Source organism: Gobio gobio, assembly GCF_949357685.1.
Source record: "Gobio gobio genome assembly, chromosome: 7".
In the NCBI taxonomy this organism is placed as follows: domain Eukaryota; kingdom Metazoa; phylum Chordata; class Actinopteri; order Cypriniformes; family Gobionidae; genus Gobio; species Gobio gobio.
The window spans coordinates 29,704,823-29,710,844 of NC_137103.1; positions in this window are offsets into that span (position 1 = coordinate 29,704,823).

Consider the following 6,022-nt stretch of genomic DNA (forward strand, 5'->3'; position numbering starts at 1 on the left):
CTTGTAAAACGGTCTGATGCTTTCCGGGTTGTGTGAAGCCAGTCCCTCAAAAATACGCGATGGGCTCAGATTGGTTAGCTGGCCCAGTGTGTTGTGATTCGCTAAACGCCTAGTGCACGTCGGAAACGTCACGCCCCTTACCGGAGGCTGTGCTTTGGTCAGTGTTAGAAACAACGGCGTCAATAAAACCATACCAATCTGAGCCCGAATCAGACCCAGAACATTTGAGTGAAGATGATCGAGCAGAACCTGTTCAGTCCTCAAGAGTAAAGACTGCGGATCTATAATGATCGCTACTGAATGGCACTTTAACTTTTGTATTTTTAGAACGATTATAGCCAAATATCTGTCGCAAGAACTAACCCAAAACAAACACTAAGCACTGGCTTTAACTAGTAAGTTAGCCAAATCACACACAGAACCATGTTTAGCATGCCTGAAGATAAACAATACATAAAAGCTCTAATCAAAGAATCATTTACACTAATGCCAGGTTCGCTGTTGAGATTTTAACGTTAGTGTTTGTAACGTTAGGTGTTCGTCGGATAACGTTAAGTATGAATGAGCATTTAACAGACTGGTTTGCAGAACAGCCTTGTCATCTGTTTACTTCCTTGCTACAACCTATTACAGGAAAACACATCGATGAAAAATAAATCAGACTTACAGGTTGTGGCCTGTGAACAGCTTCTGTTTGTAAATCCAGCTTTCAGGACAAGCCGTTGTGCATATCCTGTATTGAACTCGCGAAGTTTGTGGAAGTTTGTGTTGTCCTCCGTGAAATGTGCAGCGCGCGCGTCATGCATCCACGCACCGGCAGTGTTTTTTTCACGCAGCTGACGTTGTGCAAATCTGGCATTGAAATCGCGAAGACGGTGGATGTTTTCCTCTGTTAGATGTGCTGCAGGGAGCCCTGCGCGCGCCTGATTCCCCGCTGACTCAAACACACGTGCATATAACATGCTGTATGTTAAACGCTCTGCAACGCACCCCCGTCCCAAGGAAGGCTGAACAGAGCAAGTACCCCAGACCTGCAATCCGGATGAAAATAACAGCGTTTCCTCGGCATCGCGATACAAAATGGCCTCACCCCCCCTTATTTAATATTCTCGGAGGAGGGGTTTATGTAAATATTGAGCCTGTTGATGTCACCAACCCTGGAGGAATGTGTGTAGTCGGCTACTGGCCGTTTGCTGTAGTTCTTAGAAACTGATTTCTTTAAAAGCAAATATCTCCCTTTGCTTTAAACTTTGAACGTTGTAACTTTGCAGTTGTTTATGCTCAAACAGCAACATTACACGTTAGCTAAAGTTAGAATAGTGAAATCGTGGTTTACCTCCCCTTTAAGAATTTCCAATCAACTAAAGATGTTACAAATCTGCCTGGAACAGAACATGTTTCTATATCGTCTTAAGTCATGGTTAGGAGGAGAGTTTGAGTGGCCAAAGCCACTGGAGAATTGCAGAGATAAGTTGAGTCTTGGGGTCAGGAAGCCTAAAAAAAACTGCACCTACATCATTCTCAAGTTGTTTGGGAGGGTTTCAAGACACATCCTCGCTCGTCCAAAAACTCCAGCATATTCAGGTGTCAGACACGACCGGAACAATCGGGACCTGGTCCAGAAACCCACCAGATGGGTTTGGTGCAAAACGGGATAAAAAGTAACCCATGTGCACGGTTAAATATACAGCTGGATCTCTAATGTTGTGGGCCTATTTTTTCTGCTGGAGGTCTGGGAAATCTTCAGCTACATGGTATCAAGGATTCTAGAAAATACCAACAGATGATAAAATCAAAACCTGACTGCTTCTGCTAGAAATCTTTTAATAGGGCCGTGGTTGGATCTTCCATCAGGACAATGTTCCAAAACAAACATCAGATCAACACAAAAAATGTGTCACTGAGCATCTGGCCGTCCCAGTTCCCTGACCTGAACCCTATAGAAAAGGAGTGGGTTGAACTGAAGTGGAGAAGCACCAACATGGAGCTGGAAATCTGAAAGATCTGGAGAGATTCTGTAAGAAGGAATGATCTCTGATCTCTTGTCAGGTGTTCTCCAAACTCATCAGGCATTATAGAAGACGACTCAGAGCTGTTATCTTCGGAAAAGGGCGTTTCAATAATTGGGTGCCAATTGTGCCCCCCTTTAAAATGTTTTACTTCATGAAATATCTTTTTAGACAACTGAATGAAAGATCAAAAGGATAAACAATGCAGATTTATTTTCACAGCCACCTTTACTCATATTTACCAAGAGTGCCAATATAAGTGGAGGGTACTATATATATGTGTGTGTGTGTGTGTGTGTGTGTGTGTGTGTGTGTGTGTGTGTGTGTGTGTGTGTGTGTGTGTGTGTGTGTGTGTGTAGTTAAAAACTTCAACCAAATCCAAGGCTATAGGATACACTATTTGCATCTTTCTCGTACTGTAGCTGTATGCACTGCAAAAAATATTTAGCTAAAAAATTAGCTATGAAATGCTTAAATTACCTATGAAATGCTTAAAACGTTAAAAAAAAATGCAACATTCTATAAAACATGTTTGGGAAAAAATTGTAACAACAGCATTGTAATGTAACCTGGTTCAGGGATTTTGGATGTTTTTACTGGAAAATAACAAAAGACCTGGTAAAACTTTATTTTATAGTGCCCTTGTTACACATTAGTTACTATAATTACTAAAATGTGCATAATTACATGCAATGAACCCTAAACCACACCCTGACCCTATAGTACATGTAGTTAATTATTATAATTTTTTACTTAAATATTGAAATATAACCTGGACACCTTAAAATAAAGTGTAACAAAAAAGCTCAATTAATTATTTTGTTTCCTCCATTGTTATAAACTGAGGCTTTTTACTGGCAGGTCAATGCAAGTGCTGCTACTCGAAAGTGAAGCACCACCACCAAGGAGAAGTTAGACAGCTGTTTTATTGTGAAATCTTTCATGCACATGATATGATGGACTGGCATTCAGTTCTTCATTTCATAATGGACGTGTTTCAAAGGCAAGGACTGCAAATGAATCATGATAGTTCCTTATGAATGCAATCGTTGGATTTGGCGAGGTCAAGATTAAATCTGGGGCATTTTTGGTCAACTTTTTTTATTGTTATGGAGTGAGTACACATCTTAGTCTTAGGGTGCTCCACATTACCCACTAGACTAGATTAACATGATTCACATGACATATGTTTTCTGTTAGGCTATGCTTAATGCGGTGGAAAAGATGAAGTGAGTCATAAAGACAGATTCTCACTGATCACAGCAAGCCTATAAAAACACAAGAGCTGTCAATAGAAGAAATAATTAAACGATTTCAATCTTTCTGTATGGCCTAGGCTGTGGTGAGTTTTTTTTTAGCTGGTTGGAGATCCACACTGACTTTAGTGAGCTCATAACCTGGCCTGAATTTACAGTTACAAGCTCATACGTATGTGGGATTCATAATTCACCACCTGGAAATTAATGCTGCTTGTTTCAGCAACATATTTCACTCTTATTTAGTGCTCCTCGGTTTTAACAGCGATTCTCACCCACCTCTCACACCTCGCGTTCCTGCTGCGTGTTAACATCCTAATCATCAGTGTCTTGGAAATAATGAAACAAATCCCTCAAGACACCATTTGTCAGACTTGTTAAATCTAACATTAATGGAAAAAAGCAAATGAAGTGTATATTTATAAAGCTGTAAAAAGGCTTGCAGCATTTTATGAGCTGGTCTGGGTCTCAAAGCTATAAATGTCACACCTACCAATATTAAAAATTCCTCAGAAAAAGTTTGAAGTTAAACGCCTGAGAACACGTTCTGTGTTAATCTTCATCGAACAGGACGTACTAATCAAACACAGCCATGTCTTTATGGAAAAGCACATTAATTTAATCATAGATACCACTGATAATGTCTGTATATTTATTTAGCATGTTGGAGACATCAGGCCTTCTCTCCATTGTCTGAACTCATAACCTTTTAACCTCCTGCTTTAGTTGTAAGCGCAACAGAATAATAGTCCCAGTCTAGGCCTGAACCAATTTCTAAACAGTTGAGTCCAGAAATAATTTAGCTTTATATTGTGGTTGATATTTTTCATAGCAATAACAGAGCGAGAGTGCTCATAACATCCACAGCATGGAGAGAGTGTGTATGAAATGTTCCTGACATATCCAGTTCCCCAACCCTTGAGTCATCTGGCTGATTTAAAGCATCTACTGCCCGCTTTTCACCTCATAACATATTTTTCCTCTTTATTACTTTGACTGGACATCGTGATTGTGTCACTCCTTAAAGGGATAGTTCACCCAAAAAATTTAAATTCTGTCAACATCTGTCAACATTCTTCCAAACATCTTCCTTTGTGTACAGTAGAACAAAGCAATTTATACAGGTCTGGAAAAACTTGAGTGTGAGTAAATGTTGACAGAATGATCGTTTTTGGGTGAACTACCCCTTTAATAAAAATAATGATCGTAACTCAAGTTTTAAAACAAAAGAGTGGGTGACTTTTTGTTTTGAGTTATTTTGACGTACAGGTATATGTGTCTCTTGATCTCTTTATATGTAAACATTACTTAGTACGGCGCATAAATAAACTATAGCAAAACATTAGAGATAACCATGACATTTGATATTGGACAATAGAGCAGGGCAACATATAGTAGTGAGTTTTTATGGTTTAGGGGGAAAAAACACATCCACAGTGGGATAAGAGATTGCCTGATGTATGCGAGGAGAGGGGGAAATTGGGAAAATGAGTATGAGTATGAAGCTTTCAGTAACCAATGCTTCAAGGAAAAAAGGTTAGGAACCACTGGGCTAATGCATTAAAACGCTAATACTTACTTCATGTTTTTTTAATTACTATAACTGGAATGACCACTGGGTGGAAGCATTGCTTTTCCCAAAAATATTTTCTGACAAAAGATATCAGTGACTGTCCATCTCAATGTTTTCACACAAATCTCAATATAAGAGATATTGTTTTATTGTGTGGGCAGATGGAAGTGTTTTTGTGACTTCATCAACACAAAATTTGATGTTACATAAGCACTGCTCACTGGTGTTATAATGCCTGTGCTCAATTCTATTTTGTTTCTTAGAAACATCTTAAATAGTTAACAATTACTAACTGGTTATCACTTGTAATTAAATGAAAAACTGTTTATTGAATGTTATATATGTTACATTCAAATATTATATATATATATATATATATATATATATATATATATATATATATATATATATATATATATATATATATATATATATATATATATATATATATATATATATATATATATACATATATATATATATATATATACATATACATATATATATATATATATATACATATATATATATATATATATATATATACATATATATATATATATATATACATATATATATATATATATATACATATATATATATATATATACATATATATATATATATATGTAACCATCAATCTGACGATCAACCTCCATTTTGCCAGAGCAATTACAGTGCAGTGAATTGCATTCACGTATTTTCTCTCACTTGCTTTTAATGTCTTTCTACCTTGCTCATTTTATTCACTCTCTCCCCCCATCCTTATCAGTCCCAGCTGGCAAGCACATTTCAATGTTGAAAGTCAATTCAAACAGTCACCATTGAATTCACTCCTATGAAAATGATTTCAAGCAATAACAGATGACCTGTGGTCCAGTGTATTTACTTTTAAATTGAAATAAAACAACCAAAATCCAATTCAGAATATAGCCTGATGTTTGTCCTGTTCTCCTTTCTGAGCCACTACACATTGATTCGCCAAAGGTGTGGAGACCGATTGAGCTTTTGAAAGCGCCCTATTGCTGTGAACCCCATTACAACCATGAACCCACACAGAGAGAGAGACATTTTTAAGAGCTCTCCCCAGAAATCCACACAGCTGATGTAATTAGTCATTTCAGAGTCATGCACTTCATAATACTCCCTTATAAACAGACATTCAATCCTTTCCTCAGTGTTCA